Raw genomic sequence first — 26,707 nt, 5'->3', positions numbered from 1 at the left:
AGCATTGGTGTCGGTGAGAAGGGATTTATTTTTTTAATGCAAGATGGAGAAACAACCTGCTGGGCTTAGGACAGGGCAGTTTTCCCACCTCAGAATCTGCATTACTACCACGTTGGGATTGCTTACAGAGGCAGTTTTAGGGTAGGATGGCCGAGTGAGCTGCTCTGGGCACTGGGCTGCGCGGAGTGCCATAACAATGCTGTAGAACAGAGCGTGAGAGGCAGGGGGACCAAATGTTAGCATTGTACAGGGTGCCGCTGGAATTTGAGAGCCCAAAGTCCACCCCTGTTCCATAGCAAATGTGTATAGGATTGTAGCCAGAGTTGTCCATTGAAGAAAAGGCAACAGTGTCTTTGTTCCAACTTAGTAACAGACTTTTGCCAAATATCATTTAGAAGTACTTGCTTTATTCTTAGGGTTGCCAATTCTTCTGGAAGGGGGAAATGCTGATGTAGTGAATTTTCACATTCTTGTTTATTTCCACGCATGCCCTTATAGTGCCCTGTTATTATTATTTTAGTCTATATCATGTTGACAAAAATGCTAATCAACACAATTTATTACTGTAATCACTCCCCATCCAAATTTTAATTCAAGTATCCCTCAGTCCACCCATGTATTTCCTACACCAGGTCTGAGTTTTGGATTGTGCAAAATAAGGGATATCTCTGGTCATATGCAAAGGGCAGTCCTCTCATCTACAATTTTGCAAGTGTTTCTAGCTCAGAGGATACAATTTCCAAGCAGTCGCCATCTCTTCCCTTCTTAGAAATTAACTATAAGACTTCTATGTTTAATCTATATCAAAGTTAACCACTGTTTCTTCTGCTAGGGCCTCTCCATGCTCGCATAATCCTTCAACTAAATAGCGTATTTCCCTCTTTTCCTGCATTCCTTCTTTTACCTCCCTCCTTTATAGTATCTCCTACCTCTTTCTTGTCCTTCAGATCTGTTGTGAAAATCTCCATAATGCTATTCTAATAAAATTACAACCCTATTCTGATAAAACTGAGATTAGCTTTCAAAATTAGAGCAGGTAAAACAGTATAAAATAAAAACTAGAGTAAAAATTATATTCAACGTCATACTGTAGTGCCAATTCCACTGATCAAAGCGGTCAAGTGGGCGCATATGGGGGAGGGCAATGCCATAGGTAACCTGGTTCCACATTGTTAAGGGCTCTATATACTAATAATAACATCTTGAAATTGGTTGGCCCTGTAGCAAATCAGCAACCAGTGCAGATCTCTGAGCACATGTGTTATGTGCTAACAAGGTCTCACTCCTGTCAGCAATTGTGCTGCAGCATTCTGCACTAACTTCAGCTTCTGGATCAAGTGTGAGGGAAGCCCCACATAGAGTACATTGCAGTAATTCAGTCTTGAAGTAATCAATGCATGAATTACCATGGCCAGGCTTTCCTAGTGCAGAAATGACTGTAACCTGGAACTCCTAATGTCTGTTCCCTACAGCTTTATGTAGATATTAAATAGCACCGGAGATAAGATAGTCCCCTGCAACACTCCATAACATAGCTGCCAGGGGGCTGAAAGACATTCTCTCGATGCTACACTGGTCCTAAAGGTAGGATTGGAACCACTGTAATACAGTGCCCTCAATTCCCATCCCCCAGAGCCAGTCCAGGAGGAACCATGGAATAGTATCAAGCGAGAGGTCAAAACACAGGACCAAAGTGGCAGTCCCCCTGCCCCACTCTCTGCAAAGGTCATCCATCAGGGTGACCAAGGGTGACTCAGTCCCATGGCAAATCCTGAACCCAGGCTGGAATGGATCTAATATTGTAGCTGCCAACAGAATAAAACACAGTTTGTTGGCTTTGGTATGCTTTAAATGGAAGTAACTCCCTTGAAATACCAGTAACTGAGGTTTTCTTCCCACTGAGAAAAGATTGTGATATTGCATTCTTCCATTCTGATTTTCCACACACCCCACGCAACTACCACTGGTCTGCTTGTCATCACTGGGCTGTTAATGAACAGTAACTATCTTTACCCAGGCCTTGGACATCTATTTGTGTTTGTATGACCCACCCTATTATTATAATAATAATTTATTATTTATACCCTGCCCATCTGGCTGGTTTCCCCAGCCACTCTGGGCGGCTTCCAACAGGACATTAAAATACAGCCATATTACTATGACTGTGGTTTGCTTAAGCTGTTTTTAATACAGAAATTTAAGTTGTCACCCGTCCTGAGACCTATTGGTGAAGGGCAGGTAATATATTCAACAACAACAACAAACACAAACATGCAAAATACAAAATGAATAATCAAATACAACCATAAAATAATTAAATACCTTACAGCTGCAGCATGTTAAAATTCCTATAGACTGTACATAATGATATTTTTCATACAGGTTGGCAAAATGTTTTGTGTGCATATATGTTTTGTTGAGAGTTGTGAGACTGCAGATATCTGTTGCTTGTTGTATATTTGCAGCTTCGTTTTCCTCTCACCAGCTGAAAACTGCCTACATCATCTTCCACTTCCCCCTTTGTCTTCACAACAGTCCTGTGAGGATGGGCTAGGTTGAGAGTTCATAGTTCAGACGCCTAAGTTGTGAAACTGCACAAACTTAGAGTATTTTTTGCTTGCTGTTATTCAGCAGGGTTAGCAACTTTTGCTTATTTACTGTAAATATCAGGACTATGAAAGGTTGCAGTTGAAGCAAGAAGGCTGCTTTTCTGCCTTTCTTTACATGATCTGTGAATGGCATAGCATAAGAACATAAAAACCTCCTAGTTCAGGCCAATGGCCCGTCTAATCCAACATCCTCTTCTCAAAGTGACCAGCCAGATATGTAGGAGAAGCCTGGAAACAGGATCTGAGTGCAACACCAATTTCCCCTCCTGTGTTTCAAGCAACTAATATGCAGAAGCATACTGCCTCCAACCATGTAGGCAAAGCATAACCACTGTGGCTATGTGCTATTGCTAGTCTTACCCTCCTTGAATCTATCTAACCCTCTTTCAAACTCATCCAATTTAGCGGCCATCATTGCCTCCCATTAATATCTTTTTTCCCCCACTCAAGGTTGTTTATACCCCCCCTTTTTTCTATTTGCAATAGCCCTGTGAAGTAGGCTAGGTTAAGTGAATACAGGTTCCTAAGTAGCAGTTTTCCTCAACAGATTGTGGGAGGGATTGATGCAGGGACCCCAAACCACACAGTGTATTTGGCCCAGGGAATCCTATTTGCATCCCTGATACCCACATAGACAGCTCAACCCTTTGCATATGGTTCCAGGTGAAAAAGTCATTCAAAGTTAGCATGATAGAATCACTTAATGCATAGGCACATGCCCTTTCATAGGTCATAGTAAGATAAGTAGGCTGATCAACCAGCTCCAGCTATCTTGCTTATATTCACTCCACACTTGATATCAGTAAGGACATAATTGGTCGCTCTAGAGATGATGATATCATCACATCACAGATAATTATTTTATGTTTGATGGGGGGGGGAGAGAAGTCGTAATTAATTATGGATTTATAATTAAGGCCCCATTGAGAAAATAATTTACAACAGGGATAACCTCATTTATTATGTGAGCATAAATAATAGATCCTCTCTCAACTTCATGGCACTTGTTTTGAAGTACAGAGCACTATCTGTTTTTTGTTGTTGTTTGAATGGGTGTATTCATGTATTTGAAATGTAAGTGTTTTGAAAGGAATCTCTTAGTCTTTTAAGCTTCCCCCTCTACCATGTTAGACATCAATAACCTGCCAGGAGGGTAGAGGAGATTATAGGAAGAAAGATGTTTTGTTGATACTCCTGCTTCTTTTTTAATTATGTGAAAACAGTGAGATGTTGTGAATGTGTGTTAATGTGCTAGGACAAAATCCAACCATAGTTTAAGCCCCCATTTATTTCAATGAGAGAGTTAAGCTTGTTCAATAAATCTTTGCCATTAACATCACTAGAGCTAAAGCATGTTTTATTTTAATTGGAACATCCCCTTACTATTGAATGTGTGATTTCAACACTCTATCCATAATGGCATTATTTATGATTCAATGGTGCATTATTTGTAGTATTCAAATGTGCGGTTTTTTTGTTTTAGCTTCCCCCCCAAAAAAAACCCCAAAAAGTACAACAGCTGATGGTTCATTTGAATGGTAATATAGAAGGGAATGATTAAGGCAGGGGTCAGCAACCTAAGGCCCATGGGCCAGAAGAAACCTATGGAGGTCGTTTGACCGCCCCATGAGCCACCCCCAACCCAACGCACCACGGGGACTCGCTTCCGTGGCACTGGAAATTGTGTCTGCGCATGCACAGATGCTGAAAATCGTATCTGCGCAGACACCGGCACCAAAAATCACACCTGTGCACATGCAGACGCCGAAAATCACAGGCGGGCGTGATCCGGCCCAGGCATGATAAACCTTGCTGACCCCTGGATTAAGGTGTTCAGTTATGAGGTTGTTCACCCATGAGGAGGACAGCAGAGAATACTCCATTCTTAAGAAGGACCAATTTACTGCTAACCATTTACTGAGTAATAATAATTTTTCTGATGGAATGTGAAAACTTCCAAAACAATGGTAGTGTGATCATGTTAATTCTCCTGGAGATTTCTGAGGCTTTCGTGTCTCTTGACTATGGCATTCTTCTGAATAGTGTATGTGCATTGGGGTTTGGGGGCACTGTATTCCAGTGCCTCCCCTCCTATTTGGATGACCATTTCCAGAAGGTTGTGCTTTGGGATTACTGCTAAGGCATGTGACTTTTACACTGTGGGGTCTCCTCTTTTCTCCCACCCTTCTGAATATCTACATGAAACCTCTTAATGAGGTCAGCTGGAGATTCAAAGCACGGTATCATCAAGTGTGTTGATAACACACAGCTCTACTACTTGTTTTCATCAGCCAGGTGGGGCCGTGGAAGCATCTTTAATCAGTAATGGACTGGATGGTGTCACAAGCTCTGTGGATAATTTTTGGCAGGACTGGTCAGAGGAGGAGAGACAAGAATTTAAAGTGAGACTCTAGGGAGGGGCACAGTGCTCTAGGAGGTGCTGATTGCTGATTTGGATGCATTGGAGAGGCCCAATGGGTTGTTTGGAGACAGTCCTGCCTCGGTGTCATCGGATGATCCTAATGCATTGAAAGAGCTGTCTGATGCCAACTATGCCTCTCATCAGTGAAACACTCATCACCTCCAGGGCATTGTAGTGACTTTTGGAATAAAGCCTTCAACAATAACTGGGCTGTGAGTACTGTGTTCATGAGTGGGAGCCAGGACCAATAAACTGATGGACACAGTACATCTTGGATAGAATTCTGTTGGTGCGTAGTTCATCTTTCTGATGGTGTACAACTTGTTGTGGAGGGGATGAGTTGTTGGACTCTCTTTAATGAATCAGATTCACAGGAGAATAAATACACAGGTTTCTTAGAAGCTTCAGAGAGCCAATTCAAAGTGCTGGTTATCACCTTTTAAGCCCTAAATGGTTTCAGACCTTGGTACCTCATGGGCCTCTTTCTGCCTGAGTCTGTCTGAACTTTACATTAATCACCAGAGTTCCTCTGTGTTCAGACTCTGAAGTTAGGTGAGTGGTGGCAGGATAGGACTTGATCAGCTTAGATACCCTAGATGCAAAATGCCCCTAGGGAAGAATGATGGACACCAAAATTGATGTCTTTTTCAAAACCAGGTATAGAGTTAATTCCTTGCTCAGCCTTCCAGTATGATATGTCAGATAGTTTTAATAGAGATTGTTTTATTGGTTATATCAGCAGTGATGTGTGGGCATGGGCAGCTGCACAGAAGTGGCACCCCCTCCTGGGCCACTATGTTCACAGAGACATGGATGGGGTGGGGCAAGGCAGCTGCAAGCTGGGGGGACTCCGAGTTGTTGTTTGTGGCATCCTGCGCATGTGCACACACCTGCATGCTAGCAACACCACCCTGGAGGTCTTTTGCCCCACCCCATCTTCATCCTGGTGAAGACAGTGCAGCCATCACTGGGAGGGTGCAGCCGCTGCTACAGTATGTCCCTGGCCAACTACTGCTGAATTCTTCTGGATTCTATCCTTGCTGTGTTTCCAGTGTTAATTGTGGGTTTCAGTTGTTGAGCGTTACTTGTTAAGTGCTGACTATGGAGTGTGCTTGCTATTTTATTGTGTTGCTATGCAGTTTTTAAGATTAGATTTTGAAATTGGAGGGCAGCATATTGTTATAGATTTAGAGTAAACCCTATAAATTAATAAATTCTAGGATTGTGATTATTTGGGGTGGGAAGTGAGAAATATAAGCTGCAGAGGAATTCCTGGGCAGCCTGGCCAACCTAGAGCCATTAGGGAACAATAGAGGCCCACTGAGGGTCCTTGCCAATGCAAAAGAACTCCTTCCCCCCTGCCCTGAGGTGCGAATGAACAGAGGCAGGGATTTGAAGGGTTACCAAAGTAATGGGGCGTGTTTTTGAGCAAGGGTTTATGGGGAGGAGGAGGATGAAGAACCAGGATGAAGAAGAAGGTTGAGATTCATCTTGAGCAGAGGACCGAAGGTTGCCTGCACTGCTGTGGACCATGCCATAAGATCTGGACTCCCTCTATACAGACTGAAGGTGCAAATAAGTGAATAAACCATATTTATTAAAGCACAACAGTCTCCGCTGTGTCTTCCATTCTCCAAAGGGACACAGACCCTGTGTGGGTGCCTGGGACCGCATGGGCTCTCACCACCACTCAGCAGAGTGGGGCAGGCACCCGGCTTTAGTAACAATATAGATATCCTAAACAATGGTATCATATGCTTATAAGCTTTCCTCCTGAATGAGGTGTTCCTGTTTCTGTACAAAGAAATGAGCACGATAAGCTATTTCACATTTCCACTAGAGTGAGCTTAATTAGGAGGGGAGAGGGGAGAAGCTTTCTGGGGAGCACTATAAGTCAGGCAGAAGGTGCTTATCACTGTGTGTATTTGTGTGCGCCTTCAGACAGCAAGTGATCTTTGCTTTTGCCATTTCTGTAGTGAAACCTGTCCCAAAGATTTGCAGGGCACAGCACCCTTCAAATGGAAATCCTTCCCCAGAAGGCTCGCCTGGTACCAGCCTTGATGTCTCTGCAGCACTAGGCAAATTTTTGTTTACTAGTCTACTGTCTTATAGCTGATCTATGTTTGTTTGTTTGTTTGTTTGTGTGGCTTATGTTGGATTTCTCTGATTTTGCAATCTCATGTTGAGGTATATTGTTCTTTTACTGAGTTTTATTGTATTTGTTATTATTCTTTTAATAGTGCAATCTGGTAAATTGGGACTGTGTAGTTCACATTATTGACTTTTCCTCCATACATGAATTTCCTGCATATAGAACACTAGCAGGACAAGGAGAACTAGGAGCAAATGTCCCTGACATTCTAGTTTTTTATGTGCAGGAAATGATGTATGGGGGAGCACTAAGTCATGTGGCATGCATCCACATCTGTCTTCTGACAAGGCGTAGTTTAGATACAGTGTTACACCCCACCTCAAATGAGAAAGTAGTCTGCAATTTACATAAGGATGTTCCTTGATTTCATGGAATATTTAGCATCCACTTGTGGATTTCTTTGATATTTTAGAAGAGAAAAATATTAATAGTAAGTTGCTTTGGATTGTTTAGGCAAGATAAAGCAAGTTACAAAGTATAATATCAATAATAATAATAATAATAATAATATTGAAGTCATCATAGAACATGAAGATATAAATCAAGTTGTAAAGACTTCAAAAACAATGGTCAATACCATTTTTAGCCCAGAGTTATTGCTAGGAATAAAATAGGTATAGAGAATCAAAACGAGGTCTCTACATCATACAATGTGAATGTGATTCTTAAAGGTTTGTGATGTCTGGTACTGTTAGATGGATATTGGCAGGTATTGTCAATGATGTATTTGGGAAAGATGTATTTTTCCAGCCACAGTAAGTGCCATCATTCAGATGCCAGACCTGTGCTTAACACTGTGCCAATTTCTCCCTGATAAACCCTGACAGTACATTGTTCTCTTGTCAAGGGGCATTATCCTACCAATTCAGCAAAAAAAAATATTTTTTTTTCTTCATTTGGACAGTACATCTTACAGACATTCCCTTCTTCTATTGATTTGTTTTCTCCTACCCCTTTCTCCTTCTTTTGTTTTCTTATCATAGCTTCAGGTTATTAAGTGCAAAGTATTGATGGGAATGGATGGGTTTTGGTCGATGGAGAGCTAATGCATCCCTAATCCGGCCATTGTTACAGAGTTGTGCTTTACTCTGGGTTCCTGATGGGGGGGGAAAGGTGCAAAGCTGTTGATCCTCGTTTTATTTGTCACAAACCCATCCATCAATCAAGCACAGGCATGTCTGCATGCTGAATGACATGTGGGTCTCAGCTGAAAAAACTCGATAACAGTGTATTGTCAGGTTGCTCACTATTTTTCCCCCGATAAGAAATACATTTGACTGAAATAGATAAGCATGGGACTACTAAAGACTTGGAGAGAGAGAGAGAGAGAGAGAGAGAGAGAGAGAGAGAGAGAGAGAGAGAGATACATGGCAACAGAGGCTATAGATCTTGTGTGTGTTAATGATACTTATGAGTAAATAAAATATGAGAAAGCATTCTACATACAACATGCCTTAGGTCTGTGATGTGCTCAGAGAATGGGTTATGTGTTAAAATAATCATATTTCATAGCTTGCTGCCTTGGCTTAAGCAACAGCCAAATTTATCCTCTCCAGATACATGTGTAAGTGTGCTCAAATACATCTAAGAATATAGAAGAAGACTTTTGAAAAGCAACACTAGCAAAGGAATTTACCCACTTTAAAAAATAAGAATGGTTCCCTAAATCATTTTAAACACTAATTCTTGTCTGCTTGTTTATGTAGAGCTAATAGATTTATACGCAACAGTGTCAACATGGGTTCTGCTATTATTCCTTTCACTCTCATTGCTAGTTTTTTGTCATTAAAAGAACTGGGGGAAATAATCTTATATAAATACACGCACATACCATTTTTTCCCTCATTGTGTGTAGATAGTTGCCCTTGGATATACTTTTACAGAAAAACACTTGATTGGTGTAATTTTAGCAACCAATATTTTGGCCCTAAAAGTGAATATTGCAAACTGGGAAGATGACCTAGAAATTCATTGGCAATGGTAACTGGCCTGCAACCCTTCTTCAGAGACACTAAGATGAACATGTTGTAGCCCGAAGAACTAGCGCACTTTGTAAGTAAGCCATTTTCCTCTCTCTCTCTGCTTAGTGACTAGGGGCTAGAAAACTACAAAAATCAATGTGGGAGTGCTTTAGATTTGTTTGGTAAATTACATGTGCTTGGCTGCTCTATTGTATCTGGCCCATATTCCATACTATATATTTTTAGATGGAACGGCTACATAATGCATAGACTCACTATTGATTTTTATAGATTTAACAGCATTTGAATTGGACCCAATGAGAAAGCAAGGAGTTACTTAAGAAAAGCTGCTTGTTGAACCTGGGGACGTGCCCATTAATGCTGGTAAATGTTTGTGTCTTGAGAGGCTGTAATTCCAATGTGTATTTTTTTTACAAAAAAAAAATGCACAGGCAAAATCTAACCTAACAAAAGAAATCAGAATTCAAGTATTTTGTGCAAGGTTTGCTGAAGAAAATACTGTTTCCTTCTTATTCATGTGAATGGCTTTAAACATATGCACTTTGAAAACTACTCCATGGATAGCACAGAGGCTGGGCAGAAAGAGGATGGAAAAGGTAATAATAATACATCAATAAGGGCATATTAAAATCAGCCAGGGTTTAACCCTGCTTTTATTTTAACTAATTGGCTATGTTATTAATTAATATTTAATTGATATAAACAATTTAAAGTATAGGCAAAAAAATATTCTGGCTGCTGGAAAAAAATTCCCAACTAGTGCTTGATAAATCCAATACAATCCCAACAAACGCAAAAAAAAATGCTTGAGCAGAAAGAAGTGACCTGTCTTCATCTCAGTGTGAGTTGTCAAGGTCAAGATACCAATTTTATATGATCAGCACTGGCTGCTAGTTTGTTTCTGGGTCCAGTTCAAGGGGTTCTGGTTTTCATCTATTTATCTTGGGTGCAGTCTATCCAAACAGCTTGACCACTCCCTAAGATCTGTTGGGGAGTCTCCTCTTCATGTCTCTGTGGTGGCCAAGGCAAAGCTAATTAGCAGGTGTGAGAAAGCCTCCTCTGTGGCCACGCCATTCTAAACTATGGGATATCCTACCTTGAGATGTCCATTCAGCTCCCTCTCTCCCTGTCTTCCTCACCCAGCTGAGACATTTTAAAAGATTAAAAGAAACTGCTGCTTGCGGAAGGTGCTGCTTGCGGTGACGGCTGTGGGTAATATGGCGCCCTGCACAAGGCCAAAATTTGACACACACCCCAAGCCCTTGCGCTACCTTCCCAAAGCTGGGTAAGACAGGCATGGGGCTTTGGGAAGGAGACGTGAGGCTCTGACAGGGTCCCAGAGCCCTCCCACCTCCTTCCCAAAGCTAGAAAGCACTAACAAGGCTTTGGGAAGGAGGAAGAAGGACTCTAGGAACCTGTCAGAGCCTTGCAGCTCCTTCCCAAAACCTGGCACCTCACTTACCTGGCTGTGAGGATAATAATAATAATAATAATAATAATAATAATAATAATAATAATTTTTATTTATACCCTGCCCTCCCCAGCCAAGGTTGGGCTCAGGGCGGCTAACAAGCAATAATAAAAACAAGTTGAATGAATGCAGCTTAAAAACAAAATTAAAATACAACATTAAAATATTGAAACATTAAAATATTAAAATGTAGCCTCATCGCAGGAGGAGAAGGAAAAGAAAAAAGAAAGAGAGGGAGGGAATCAAATTGGCTCCAAGCCAAAGGCCAGGTGGAACAACTCTGTCTTACAGGCCCTGCGGAAAGAAATCAGATCCTGCAGGGCCCTGGTCTCATGAGAGAGAGCGTTCCACCAGGCCAGAGCCAGCGTTGAAAAGGCCCTGGCTCTGGTTGAAGCTAATCTAACTTCCTTAGGGCCCGGGACCACTAGGGTGTTGCTATTTATGGACCTTGAGGCTCTCCGTGGAGCATACCAGGAGAGGTGGTCCGCCTCTGCAGCTCAGCACCCCCAGTTCATGTGCACAGCTTGTGCAGCCCTTGATCCACCCCCGGTGCTTTTAGAAGTATCCCTGCCCATGACACAAACCATGTATAGTGAAAGCAGAGGTGGGAAGGGAATCAAAGAGAAATGAAAACACCAACATGTTTTAATATAATAGCATCTTACGTTGAATAAACGGTATCTCTTGTGACCATTTTACTTGCATTGCTGAATGCGTTTTAAAATATTTGTCGATATTTCTCTTGAATTTTCCATGTCTTTTTCTGAAGGCCTTTAAGGGCCAGTTATGCACTTCCTTCTGGAAAAGTATATTATTTACAATAATGATACATTTAGGAAAAAAGAATAACACTCTGATTCCAGACCCTATGTTGAAGTGCCTGTACAAAGCAGTACCCAAGAAATACTTTAGTGATTATTTTCGCATCCAAGAGTAGTTTATTACTACACTTTGAAAACATTTCTATGAAACATTTCAATATTAAAGTAATCACAGATTTAAAAGACTGCCACGCAGAGAACATAGCATGCTTGTCAATCAGTCATTTTAGTACAACACAATATCTACTACACTTCACCAAATAGAATGCAAGTTACATTTTAATTCGTACCTAATAATAGGCTGTTCATAGAATCATAGAATCATAGAGTTGGAATAGACCACAAGGGCCATCGAGTCCAACCCCCTGCCAAGCAGGAAACACCATCAGAGCACTCCTGACATATGGTTGTCAAGTGTCTGCTTAAAGACCTCCAAAGAAGGAGACTCCACCACACTCCTTGGCAGCAAATTCCACTGTCAAACAGCTCTTACTGTCAGGAAGTTCTTCCTAATGTTTAGGTGGAATCTTCTTTCTTGTAGTTTGGATCCATTGCTCCGTGTCCGCTTCTCTGGAGCAGCAGAAAACAACCTTTCTCCCTCCTCTATGTGACATCCTTTTATATATTTGAACATGGCTATCATATCACCCCTTAACCTCCTCTTCTCCAGGCTAAACATGCCCAGCTCCCTTAGCCGTTCCTCATAAGGCATCGTTTCCAGACCTTTGACCATTTTGGTTGCCCTCCTCTGGACACGTTCCAGTTTGTCAGTGTCCTTCTTGAACTGTGGTGCCCAGAACTGGACACAGTACTCCAGGTGAGGTCTGACCAGAGCAGAATACAGTGGCACTATTATTTCCCTTGATCTAGATGCTATACTCCTATTGATGCAGCCCAGAATTGCATTGGCTTTTTTAGCTGCCGCGTCACACTGTTGGCTCATGTCAAGTTTGTGGTCAACCAAGACTCCTAGATCCTTTTCACATGTACTGCTCTCAAGCCAGGTGTCACCCATCTTGTATTTGTGCCTCTCATTTTTTTTGCCCAAGTGCAATACTTTACATTTCTCCCTGTTAAAGTTCATCTTGTTTTGGCCCAGTTCTCTAATCTGTCAAGGTCGTTTTGAAGTGTGATCCTGTCCTCTGGGGGTATTAGCCACCCCTCCCAGTTTGGTGTCATCTGCAAATTTGATCAGGATGCCCTTGAGTCCATCATCCAAGTCATTGATAAAGATGTTGAATAAGACCGGGCCCAAGACAGAACCCTGTGGCACCCCACTAGTCACTCTTCTCCAGGATGAAGAGGAACCATTGATGAGCACCCTTTGGGTTCGGTCAGTCAGCCAGTTACAAATCCACTGAGTGGTAGCATAGTCAAGACCGCATTTTACCAGCTTCTTTACAAGAATATCATGGGGCACCTTGTCGAATGCCTTGCTGAAATCAAGGTAGGCTACATCCACTGCGTTCCCTTCATCTACCAGGCTTGTAATTCTGTCAAAAAACGAGATCAGGTTAGTCTGACATGACTTATTTTTCAGAAATCCATGCTGACTATTGGTGATCACAGCATTCCTTTCTAGGTGCTCACAGACTGTTTGCTTAATGATCTGCTCCAGAATCTTCCCTGCTATTGATGTCAGACTGACTGGGCGATAATTATTTGGGTCCTCTCTTTTCCCCTTTTTGAAAATAGGGACAACATTTGCCCTCCTCCAGTCTGCCGGGACTTCACCTGTTCTCCAGGAATTCTCAAAGATGACTGCCAGTGGTTCTGAGATCACATCTGCCAGTTCTTTTAATACTCTTGGATGCAGTTCGTCTGGCCCTGGAGACTTGAATACATCTAAAGTAGCCAAGTATTCTTGTACTATCTCCTTAGTTATTCTGGGCTGTGTTTCCTTTGCTGAATCATTTGCTCCAAATTCTTCAGGTCGGGCATTGTTTTCTTTATCGGAGAAGACTGAGGCAAAGAAGGCATTGAGGAGTTCAGCCCTTTCTGTGTCCCCTGTTTGCATTTCACCATCTTCTTCTCTGAGTGACCCCACTGTTTCTTTGTTCTTCCTTTTGCTACGGACATACCCATAAAAGCTGTTTTTGGTTTCAGGAGCAGCAATAATTTAACTCAAGAAATATGAGCCGTTTCACATGCCATGTACTTATAATCTGTGTGGAAACTGAGGGAAAATGCAAATTCTAAATCTGATGGGTTTCTCAAACTCTAATCAATGAATGTGAATTTGATGAAATGGCATTGGCTATAAAGAAGCTTTGGTTTCTGGTGGCAATACTGCAGTTTGGGATTTGAGAATTAGGTTTAATAGCCAGAGGATCCTAGATGGTCAAATGTTAATGGGCAAGAATAAATTTAAGCTTCTAGGTGGAAATTATGAGGTCCAATTCTTCATTTGCCATATTTGGATTCAGTTTTAAATGTCACTTCATAATATTAACTCAGTGTCTGATGTCTAAGAATGCTTATATTAGTACTTTGGTCAGCTGAGAGAGAACTAACTACAGGAAGCATATACTGATTTCTCTCGCATCTCTTTTCTTTTTACTTTAACAATGATTTTCTGTCTAAGAACTAAAATGCTGAAGAACCATCCCACGAATCTATTTCCCTCTCTAGGGATTTGAAAACATAGATCTCAAGTGCTGTAATAAATTTATCTGCCTGGCTGATAGAGCCCACTTTAACAGAATAGTCACAGAAGCGGATTTAGGGCAGCAATACAGCCGCACTGGGCACACAGCCAAGGAGAGCACCTTCTCAAAGCCTGGTAAGCACTTGCCCGATTTGGGGAAGGAGTCATGAGGGATCTGACAGGGTCCTGGCTTCTTCCTTCCCAACATCGGGCAAGTGCTTATTGGCCTGCAAGTGTTTACTGGGCTCTAGGACCTGCCATGGAGTTTTAGTTAAAGGTATGGTTTTCCCAGTATATGGAAGTGAGAGCTGGACCATAAAGAAGGCTGGTCACTGAAGAATTGATGCTTTTGAATTATGGTGCTGGAGGAGAGTCCCATGGACTGCAAAAAGATCAAACCTATCCATTCTGAAGGAAATCAGCCCTGAATGCTCACTGGAAGGACAGATCCTGAAGCTGAGGCTCCAAGACTTTGGCCACCTCATGAGAAGAGAAGACTCCCTGGAAAAGACCCTGGTGTTGGGAAAGATGGAGGGCACAAGGAGAAGGGGGCGACAGAGGACAAGATGGTTGGACAGTGTTCTCAAAGCTACCAGCATGAGTTTGACCAAACTGCGGGAGGCAGTGGAAGACAGGAGTGCCTGGCGTGCTCTGGTCAATGGAGTAATGAAGAGTTGGGCACGACTAAAGACTAAACAACAACAACAAGGTCCCTGCCAGAGCCTTACTCCTCCTTCCCAAAGCCTGGCTTAAGCTGGCACCGTGAGACTGGGGGGGTGGGCATCAAGTGTTGACCTTGCACAGCGCGGCAAATTACTAAGGTCTGCCCCTGGTAGTCATAGGGAAGCAGTAGATGTGACTCAGGGTGGGGTTATACAATCTGAAGCCCCAGTTTCTTCATGGTACTTACTGAAATCTATTTAGGGCCAGTGGCAGACTTTGAGCTCTCAGATTTCAGCAGCACCCTGTGCATCGCTACAATTTGCCCCCCCCCCCCCGCCGCCTCTTGCGCTCCATTATAGAGCAAAATAAAAAAATTCCTTCCAGTAGCACCTTAAAGACCAACTAAGTTAGTTCTTGGTATGAGCTTTCGTGTGCATGCACACTTCTTCAGATAATTTTTTATTTTTTTATATTTTTTATATTTTTTTTACTATGGCAGACCAACACGGCTACCTATCTGTAACTGGATCCATTATAGAGCGTTATTGTGGCACCCCCTGCAGCATAGCGCCCAGTGCAACCGCACCAGTCACACTACTCTAAAACCACCTCTGTTAGGGCAATAGGTAACAGACAGTGAACAGAGCACCCTGTCTGGCTTTCCGCCTTTTCTTACTTTACTTTACTTTTCTTCTCATCTCATACCGGCTGTCCTGTTGGAACCTGGGGTTAAAATCATTAGTACCTACCCACCTCCCAATAACAAGAGTTGAGGATCTGCACATTACAGCTATTAAATATTTATGCTAGTGTGAAGGTAGAAGGTAGAACCTTGGACCTACAGGAAATCCTTTTTAAGCCCCAATGCCTTGTTACCTTCTGGGCATCCTTCCAAGGGCCACATGCCATTGAATGTAAATTTAATATTTGTAGGCTAGTTTCTACACACAGTTTCACAGCCCTCTCTGTCCTAACCTCCTGACAAGCAAGAGCCAGTTAGTGATACATTCCAGCTTGACAAAAGCACTGTGTGCGCAAAGCAGATCCAGTGAGAAGTATGGTCTGGAGAGACTCCCAAGGGCCAGATAGAGAGGCCTGGAGGCCACATTCGGCTCACAGTCCTCAGGTTCCCGACCACAGACCTACATGTCTGCTGTCATCTCTCACGTGGATCTGAGGCTGCCAAGGTCTGAGCTGATACAGACTGCTGTACAATAGCGATATGTATACCATCTCTCCTAACACGTTGATACAACCCTTTTTAGAGGATCAGAACTTTTAGAAGCTTTCATGAGAACTAATTTGTCATTCCCCTCTCTCATGGCACATAGAAGAGACTTGTGTAACATATTGGCTATTAGGACTTGGATTCTTAAAATGGGGAGTGTGGGAAGGTGGATGAGAAATAATTACAACTGCATTTCATTGGCAGTAAATGTGCTGCGCGCTCTGGAGTTCATCTCTTAACTATGTATCATTATCCACTGAGGTCTCCCTGGCTTGCTGTGTGCCCAACACTGAATCCATTTCTTTCATCTGTTAGAAAGTGGCTATATTGTGTAGTAAAACTTATCCTTTTGTGAGGCTACAGAAAACATTCCTAAGCTCTATGGCCGCCAACCTCTTAAGTAAATAGCTGCAGCTCTGTTCTTTGCAACTGCCATGGCACCTATCAAAAGTCAGTCCAAGTGGTGGATGTCTAGTGGCTGTCCAGGAACACTTGAGAGGTTAAAGACTTTGAGAACTGAGAAAGCAACTTGAAAAATGTAAATGAAAGCAAGACAGCTAAGCTAGTTCATTGTCTTTCTTTCTTTCTTTCTTTCTTTCTTTCTTTCTTTCTTTCTCTCTCTCTCTCTCTCTCTCTCTCTCTCTCTCTCTCTCTCTCTCTCTCCCTTCCCTCCCTCCCTCCTCCTCCTTTTTTTTTTAAAAAAGAGCAAAGTGCTTTGTGATTTCTCTGTGAAATGGGTGCCATGTGGAATCTTGTTACAAATATATAGTTCCAAGGGGAGAAAAATTGACTTAGAGCACATTGTGAGAGCTGCTTATTGAAGCATCAAGGACCTATGGTTCAGAATGTCGTAAGATACAGTTTTTCCTGCTGGCATTGCTGGGAATAAACAGACACAAGACACTCACGCGTAAAGTTGCATGCACTGCTTGTCATTACCCATGAGGCATGCTGTGAAAAATAGAGTAATCATCTCACCAGTTCTAGTGGGTGAATTGCTCGGCTATAATTGTGCGGTATGTCTCATCTTCTACTTGCTGAGCAAGCAGAGCTTCTCCTCTACATGGTAGAGGCTCCTGTTTCCCTAAATGAAGCTCATGGGTTGAATGAAGTTTTTCCTCCTCACCAGGCTAACTTTTTTGTTGGTTCCTTTTCTCCATTGCTGGGTCCTAGGGAAATAATCTGTTTGCACATACTCAGTGAATTAACTCATAATTGGAAATGAGCTAGGGTCATTTCTTCCTCCAGGGCAATATGATGACCCTCCCTTGCATACCTCTCAAGGGTTGACAGAGGAGAATAATTACATCACACTTCTCAAAAAAAATAACATTTTCAAATTATGAATATTCAATAGAAACTACTACTGTTATGAGTCCCACTTCCTGCATACAACAAACTGGATAATACCAGCCGGGTCAGCTGGCCCATGAAGTAGGGTGAGGTAGTCGCCTTGGGCAGTGGATCTGGACCCCCTGGGAGGTGCAGCAGATCCACCTGTTGCTGCCTCTGCTGTTGTCTCCTCATCCTCATCCTCCACCACCACCTCCTCTCATCCCAATGCTGATCTTCACTTTCCCTTTTCATTCTGAGGCTGATCTTCACTCTCCACTTTCTTCTTCGCTCCCTGCTTTAATTCTGATGCTGATTCTCACTCCCCATTAAAAAAGAACTGTAGAGACACATACTGTATTTGCAAGTAGTGCATTTGGCTGAATTGTGATGTACTTGCTGCATTGCTTGCTCACTTTGTTATTAATTGTATTTTCATGTCTTTTAGAGCCTGTCTTGTGCGGGCACTGTGTTCTGAAAGACAGGTTTTACAAATAAAAATCTTCTAAATAAATAAAATCATGCTTTGATTGGCTGGTGGAAATGGAAATGCTTTATCTGAACCCTAGGGTTGGCCCTACCATTCGTAGAGTGAGACAGCTGTCTCAGGCAGCAGGTGCTGAAGGGTATTGTTTAGGGACTGCTTTGTGAGTCCCACTTGTCCTTCCCTACATTCTCTGTTGTTGTCCTTAGGTGTGGTGAAGAGAATATGTTGGACTAATCTAAGAAAAGTTCCACATTGGAATATTGGCAGGTCTCCATATGCAGACACTTCATTTGATTTCTCATAAGTTGATTATTCAATACTTAGTGATTTGCAGCTGAATGTGAGAGCCAATTCCAGGGGTGGAGCTTGATAATATAGAATTCTGTGCGAGGTCAAAATTTGGCACCATCGCCCAGCTATTGCGCTGCCTTTTCAAAGCCAACTAAGCAAGGCTCTGGACTTTGGGAAGAAGGCATGAGGCTCTGGCAGCATCCTAGAGCCCTTCCATCTCCTTTTCAAAGCTGAGCAAGTGCTAACTTGGCTTTGGGAAAGAGGTGGGAAAACACCCCTTGGACCCTGAACCCTGTGCAAGGAAACTGGTCACACTGCCCTAAATCCACCTCTGCCAACTCTATGGAAGAGCATTATGTTGGAGGGGATGGGTGTTGAAACAAAAGTTCTACTTGTGATGTTTGATCCATGAGTGAACCATATTTCTGGATGGAACTCTCCTCACCAAGAGCATTGCACCAGACTCATGATAATTTGATTGCACATTCTGTATTTGGAGAATATTAGAATATTTAGTTATTTTCACAAATATGGAAATTGGCATGTCAACCCAACAGAATCTGATGCAAATTAAAACAAAACAGTGCTAGGTTAAAATATGGCTGAGGGGTTGTCCTATTCTAGTTTGCATTTTGAAGTTCTTCAGTGGTTTTTAAAAATCTGGGTTCCAATAAGTCCTTAGGTTCTTTGGAAGTTACAGATTGTAAACATACATTTCTTCTGCTTGAGTGTTACTTTTGCCTCAAGAAGCTGTTGTAAGATCTGTCACAATCATGTATAAAGTAATCCCATATTGTCCACCATGATTATAACATTGTCTATATCACTCAGGACCCCCTCAACAGCCCCAAACTCTTTTCTTTTCTTTTCTTTTTTCTTTTCTTTTCTGGAAGTGCTTGGAATTGAAGTGATTCTGAAGGGTAGTATTTTGAACTGGAAACACTCAAAGGGAATATTTTTATTTTATTTATTTATTCAAATTGTATACTGCCCTTCAGCCACAGATCTCAGGTCAGTTCACAGCATAAAAATACAAGATAAAACACAAAATAAATAATAAAAACAAAACAGTAATGAATTTTGTTAGTTTTGTTGAGCTTTCTGTCAATGAAATTGGTCAGAATCCACTGTTGGCATCTAATTTAGAAAAGAATTTATTTGGACTTGCCTTCTCAACTGGCATGGGATACAGTTCTCTTCTATATTTCAATTGGGAATAATCAACACAGATCCATATCAGTAATAACCATTGGACTGCACCAATCTGTGGGATCACCAACAGGTTCAGTGACCTCCATTTCCATTTCTTCCACCTTTTTCAAGAGTGAAATTGGCACTTGTCTGGGAACAAATATGGAAAAAATGGAATGTGGTTTCAGATTAATTTTATTTGAAGTTCCTATCCAGCCCAGACCCTGGAAGAGTGTGGGATAGTCTGTGTGTGGATTGACTGCTGACAATGTTTAATGCCATTTATCCCAGCCATTTAAGCAACACCAGGTCCTCATATGCTCTGAGTCTTAACAGGCATTGATCTCACATAAACAACTTTTCTTTCTTCACCATTACAATGCATAGTTGCTTTGAACCTTTCCACAGTTGCAGAGTGTTTCTCTCATTGTTGCTTTAGGTTTTTATCTGACTCTAGAAAGCTCTATCTTGAATGTAGTCTAAATCAGTGTTTCCCAACCGGTGTTCCACGGCACACTAGTGTGCCGTGAGATGTTGCCTGGTGTGCCGCAAGATGTTGCCTGGAGGGAGGCGGGCGAGGGCGTTTGCTTCCCGGAGGACTTGTGGGAAGCCGCCCCTTCCCTGGGCGACGCGCCGCCTCGCGACTCCGGAGTCAGTCCCGAGGGCTCTCGGAGGGACTCGCGAGCGACGGCGCGGCGGCTCCGGGGCGCACTCAGCCGGGCCGCCGCACGCCCCCGCTGCAGCTGCCCGGCGTGGAGCGCGACGCGGAGCCGGCCGGGCTTGGAGGCGCCCAGGTAGGGCCGAGCCAGGCGGGGGCGGGGAGGTCTCGGTCTGCTGCGGGCGCAGGAGGGCGAGCGGGAGAGGGGGAGCCGTCGGGTCTCCTGGAAGGAAGCGAGGCGGCGGCTGAGGGGGATGCAGCCCCGTCCCCAGCAACAGGCGCTCCTCGAAGTGAGGCCACAAGTCGGGGCTCGGACAGGGCCTGGAAGCAGCGGCTCCGGCTCTTGGGAGCGGAGAAGGGGACTTCGAAAGCGGCCTGGAGGAGAAAAGCCCCGATGCAGCGAGAGCGGGGAGCGTGCTGCCTTGTCCAGGCCTCCTCGCTTTGTGCCGTCCGCTGCCGGGAGCAGGACACGGGGGCTCCTCGTTCGCATGCTTTCCCGGGTGATCGGTGAGGGTTAGGGTTAGGGTTAGGGTCCCTCAGTCCCTCGCTTTGCTGCCTCCTCCCCCCCACCCCCAAAGCTTGGAGGTTCCCCGGCAAGGGGGAGGGGAAAAAATTGAAAACTTTCACTTTCGTGCGTCCCTCCCGGCGTGACGCTGCGCGCTGACGTCACGGGGCTGTAATGGTGCTGTGCCGCGAGATTTTTTTCATCAATCAAGTGTGCCTTTGCCCAAAAAAGGTTGGGAAACACTGGTCTAAATAGTCAGTGAGATAACTGTGACATCCACTCCAGAGTCTAGCTTACATTCAACTGGGTACCCATCCACATTTGTTTGTGCTGCCACACTCTCATATTAACTACTGTATTGTCTGCCAATTATTCCAGAAAGTATTTATTTGTTGTACTGTTACTCCTGCAAAGCATGCTCTTGTAAAATGTCTCATTTACATGCAGTTGCAGCAAACAGAACCTTCTGGTGGACAATTTTCCATTCTGGGTTTTTCTGTTTCACCACTGTGATTTTCCCTCCCTGTTTTTTGGTATGCCTGCTAAAAATTCCCCGTACCTCCCATTAGCAGCATGTGTGGTGGGCCATGGAGCTGCCCTTCTGACACTGGCATCACTGCTGCTTACCTACACAGAGCTGGGGCAGGGCAGGTTGGTGGTGAGGTTAAGGGCACTGGTGGAACCAATCCAGCACTCCTAATACAGCCCCAGCCTTGCTACTGCTTTGTCCCACCCCAGCCTGATAAGCAGCAGTGACACTGGTGTTGAGAGGGTGGGTCTTCCCCACCACACATGCTGCTATTAATACCTCTGAAAACTCTTTGTTGTGGCTTTTCCTTCACCGTATGAACACCATCTACCTGCTGTCATTGCTGCCATGGAGGTCTAATTGTTGCTTCCTAACTCTCTCATGGTGCCTCGCAGTAGTGACTAGGGAAGGGAGAGAGATTTGATTCAGTTCTCATTTAAAGCTGAATCTATCAAATCTGCACTTTCATTTTTTATTTTTTTAAAAAATAATATTTATTAAAAGTTTAAGAATTAAAGAGGGAAATAAAAAAGAAAGAGAAAAAAATAAACAATACAAATCAATACATTACAGTACATATAAAAAAGCAAAAGACACAATACATCAAAACAAAAACAAAAGCAAAAACAATTAAAAACACATTCAATATTTCCATATTTTTATCTTTCATTAGCTTGTTTCATCGACCTCCTCACACCTCCCTTTTTGTGTTCTAGTTATTAATTATTTCAGCAAATCCTTTCCATCTTTCACTGTTTTCTATCATTTAGTTATCTTAATTTATTTTAACCTTATCTTACCATTAAAACCCTAAAACTTATTTATACTTAACTCCTTATAACATTTCGACTAAAGCCATATAATTTCATTCCAACATTTTTCTAACACTCATTAATTTTGCAACATTTCTCTAAATAAATTTTTTAAAAAAACTTTCCCCCCCCCCAATCTTCTTCCACCGTCTCTTCTCCCTGGTCTCGGATTCTGTCAGTCCTTTCTATCAATTCCATATGGTCCATCAACCTGGTGACCTTCTGTCCGAGGCTCTTAACTCTTTTCCATGTCCCTTCTGCAGCTCTTCTTCATATTTATAGATGTACTTTACTTTATCTTCTGCTGATCTTGTTCTTAATTTCCTTCCTTTGGCACTGAGGAGTAGATCTCGGGGAAACTCCAACCTAACAATGTCCTTATTCCTTCTCGACAGGTCAGCCCATTCTCCATAGTCAGAACTAAAGTCCAAAAGATATTTCAGAGCACCAATCTCCCCCTGACCCAAATCCAAATCCCAAAGGCCAGAACATCCCTGCATAAGAGGATCTATCCAACTTTCCTTCTCCAATCCAAGCGGGGCTCCATCCCACCAAATCTGGCTTTCTCTATATTCAATCGTAAAAGGCAACAGCTTATGTTCATCAAATTGCCTCTGTGAGGCCGGGGCTCTCTCCACTTGAATTACTTGAGGTTCAACAACAACTTTCTCCTTCGTCTTCTCCACAGCTTGCCATGTCAAAACAGATTCCTGAATCAAATCCTGAGTAGTTTCTGCATAGGTATTCACTTTTAGTCCCAAATCAGTCAGTTTCGATTTTCAGTTATTTTTTTACTCCTTTTTAAGTGCAAAAGGAAACAATGGAAACAATATATTTCCCTTATTTAACAATCTGTCAACATACGTTTTATTCACAGTCAATGAACTTTCCCAAAACGTCAATCTTACTGGCAGCCCGTTCCCAGGTTCGAAACGGTGGTAATTTATCTTTCTTCACTCTCTCTCCTGCAGGCTTGAACGATCTAAAATTTCCCCCTCTTCTCCTGCTTCCAAGGGGGGTTTAGTAATTTTAACCGATGGAGATTTAATCCTTTACAAAAGACTTTCCAGGCTTTAGCTTGCAACTTCTTTGCTTCAATCTATTTACAAAAGAGGAAGGCGGACTTCCTGTTTGGAACCTTCCCGTTTTGATGCCAAATTAAGATATTTAGAGATCCAATTTTCTGTTCTACTCACGGGTAGTTGTTTAGAGTCCAATTGTCCACAGGAAAAAGTCAGCGCTCTCCGGCAACAGCAATGCGGCTTCACTCCGTGAAAGAAGCAGTCGATTCGAAGCACCGCGCCGCTCACCCCACATCGCTCCGGATCCCCGAAACCAGGTTTCCCTGCGAGTAGGGGAGGTGCAAAAGGTGCCAGCCAAATCCCACGTCCACAGGCTTCTCCTGCCTGTGGTTTTTAATGGGTCTCCTCCTCACCGTGGCAGTCCAGACCCTAATTTCCACGGAGCGGATTCCTCCCGATCAGAGGAAATCCGCCATTGCCGGAGGCGCTAACCTGGAAGTCCCCCAAATCTGCACTTTCAGAAGCAACCTGAAAACTGGAACATAGCAATCTGTTGAAATTCTCACTTACCTGAAATTTTCAATGCAGTTCTCCAACCAAAGCAAGTTTATAAATATATGGGGAAAGTGTGCATAAAAATGAATATATTAGCTTTTCTGCCTCTGCAAGCGAGCGGGACACGGGGAGGACTCCATAATGACTGACTGGGAGACAGTCCCTGCTGTGGCAGAGACCCCTGATATCAAGTTGTTTGGAAAATGGGGCACAGATGATGTGCAGATCAGTGACATCTCCTTGCGGGATTACATTGTAGTGAAGGAGAAATATGCCAAGTATTTGCCACACAGTGCTGGGCGCTATGCTGCCAAGCGCTTCTGCAAAGCCCAGTGTCCTATTCTTGAGCGCCTCACTAACTCAATGATAATGCATGGATGCAACAATGGCAAGAAGCTCATGACTGTGCATCATCAAGCATGCCTTTGAGATCATTCATTTGCTCACAGGATAGAACCCCCTTCAAGTCCTGGTGAATGCCATCATCAACAGTGGCCCTCATGAAGACTCTACCTGTATTGGTTGAGCTGGCACAGTGAGGAGACAAGCTGTTGATGTGTCACCTTTCCATCGTGTCAGTCAGGCTCTCTGGTTGCTCTGCACTGGGGCTCCTGAAGCTCCTGAAGCTGCCTTCTGCAACATAAAGACCATAGCTGAGTGCCTAGCAGATGAGCTGATCAATGCAGCTAAGGGTTCCTCCATCAAGAAGAAGGACGAGTTGGAGCATGTGGCCAAGTCCAACCATTAAGAGCTGCTGTTGCAGGATATCCAAAGCAAATAAATTCTCATTTTCAAAATAAAATAAAAATATGAATATATTAGTGAAAATAACCTGCAAAAACGTGTTCATTAGTCTATATCAGTGGTTTCCAATTAGGGGTCCAGGGATCCCTGGAGATAGGCAGAACACACCTAGGGAGTCTGTGGCCCCATCCCTTCCCCCTCCAAATTATTTTCACAAATTTTGGAGGGACGCGGGTGGCGCTGTGGGTTAAACCACAGTGCCTGGGGCTTGCTGATCAGAAGGTCAGCCGTTTGAATCCCCGTGATGAGGCAAGCTCCTGTTTCTCAGTCCCAGCTCCTGCCAAGCTAGCAGTTTGAAAGCACGTCAAAGTGCAAGTAAATAAATAGGTACCGCTCTGGTGGGAAGGTAAACGGCGTTTCTGTGCGCTGCTCTGGTTCGCCAGAAGCGGCTTAGTCATTTTGGCCACATGACCCGGAAGCTGTACGCCGGCTCCCTGGGCCAATAAAGTGATATGAATTACGCAACCCCAGAGTCGGCCACGACTGGACCTAACGGTCAGGGGTCCCTTTACCTTTACCTTTATCACAAATTTTATGGTCTGTTTTAGTGCTGTGTGATTTTTCAATATATTGGTCAAAATTGGTTTTGCAATCACACCACGATAGTGATTTTGACCTGGCAGTATGCAGCAATATATCACTTCACGGCAAGGGAGAACAGGGCAGCCAATTTCATGGCACTGCCAATATTGCATGATAATCTCAGCCGATAATCTGAGCTGCTTCCCTCATGTTGAGCGAGACCAGGGCAGCCAATAATGCTGCAGTTTTCCCTCACGCTGAGGGAAAACAGGGCAGTCCGATTGTGAGGTGCTGCCTTCCCCTCACGCTGATGGAGAACAAGACAGCTGATCGCCCTCACTTCAAGGCCCGTGGCATTCCCTTCCCCAGGCACTGAGGCAGAACAGCTTTTCTCAGTTTGAAGGAAAGCAGCCACAGTGGATGTGCATCTTTGCTGGCTGCCCCACTGATGCACCCCCAACCCCTTCCACTCAAAGCATGTGGTGGAGTTGACTCTGCTTTCTCTCCTCCCTCCACCCATCCAATTTCTGTGACTGCTCCTTCCCTCATCCCCACACCTGATCCCTAATTTCAAACATCGTGATATATCAGAATATCACAATGTTTAGCTGCTGATATATCACAATGTTGAAAACCAGATGTCACTCAGCCCTACTCTGTTTTTTAGTATCCCTAAAATCCTTTGTTTATTAGGGGCTACACCACATTTTATTCAAAAAAATTGCTTTGCAGAGGTAACTAGCATAGAGTTATCAAAATTTTCAAAAGTAGGGGGTCCATGGCTTGGCTTTTGAGAAATCGGGGGTCCTCAGTAAACCACTGGTCTGCATACAAAAATGTGTTTATTAGAAGAAGTTTGCATTAAATGCTGCAAAATTTTTATGAAGATTTAAAGTAAACAGCAACAACTATTTTTTCCAGAAATATGGAGAATGGAATTTAAGATTGGGGAAATGAGCAACTGATGTTTGTTTTCTCCTGCTCTTGAGGGTAGGACTCGAGGCAATGGCTTCAAGTTATAAGAAAGGAGATTCTGATTAAACATTTGGAAAAACTTTCTGACAGTAAGAGCTGTTTGACAGTGGAACAGACACCCACAAGAGGTGACTCTCCTTCCTTGGAGGCTTTTAAGCCGAGGTTGGATGGCCATCTCTGTCATGGATCCTTTAGCTGAGATTCCTGCGTTGCAAGGGGTTGGACTAGATGATCATTGGGTCCCTTCCACCTCTGTGATTCTATGATGAACTGAAATTGGCAGATCCTTCCATCCCTGGGAGACTTCTTTTTCCTAGGTGAGTTTCCCACCCAACTGTAGTTGTTCAGACATCTCTGGCCCCCACAAACGTTCTGCCCCTAAACATCTTGTCATGAAAGCTCAACTGCATACTATAGAGGTAATAAAATAATCCATGAGTTCATTTTCTTTTTGCAAGTGTGAGTTTCCCCTTCGTAAATCACTTTATATGTCAGAGTGAAATCTTCTTCAATACTATTATTCCCTATATAATATTTCTTTAATTCTTCCTCACTGAGCTGGAATGATAACAGGATATCATCTGACTCACTCTCCATTAGATAAATCATTGTGTTAATCTGCTCCTCTTCTGGTTTGCTGTTTAACTACTCCTGAAGACACAGGTTCATAGTTAGGGCATGCTGCTGGACTCAGTATTGAGCATGGATGCTCAGGTTTCTGTGGTGGCCAGGAGAGCATTTGCACAGTTAAAGCTAATGTGCTAGCTGTCCATCCCTTCTGATGTCTGATTTGGCCACAGTGACACACAACACCCTGTTGGAATTACTTTAGTGCGCTCTGTGTGGGGTCTGTCTTTGAAAAGTGCTCAGAAACTTCAACTGGCTCAAAGAGCTGTAGCCACATCGCTGACTGGGTTATAGATATCATACAACTCCCTTAGGTCAAAGCTATCTGAAATATGGCATTCCCTCATATGAACCTGGCCGGGTTTTGAAGTTTTCAGTGGAGGCCCTTCTTTCAGTCCTGCC

General features: G+C 43.3%; 1 protein-coding gene and 1 pseudogene across 6 annotated transcripts in view; both read left to right on the top strand.

Moving 5' to 3' along the window:
* Window positions 1-26,707, top strand: part of LOC308585080 (uncharacterized protein) — a 459,744-nt gene that overhangs the window by 292,072 nt on the left and 140,965 nt on the right. The window lies entirely within an intron of this gene.
* LOC308584665 (small ribosomal subunit protein uS7 pseudogene) lies at window positions 23,491-24,165 on the top strand (annotated as a pseudogene). Its single transcript has one exon. The product of its transcript is annotated as a small ribosomal subunit protein uS7 pseudogene (transcript).

Source organism: Podarcis bocagei, assembly GCF_964188305.1.
Source record: "Podarcis bocagei genome assembly, chromosome: 4".
Taxonomy (NCBI): domain Eukaryota; kingdom Metazoa; phylum Chordata; class Lepidosauria; order Squamata; family Lacertidae; genus Podarcis; species Podarcis bocagei.
This window is presented reverse-complemented; position numbering and strand designations above follow the sequence as displayed.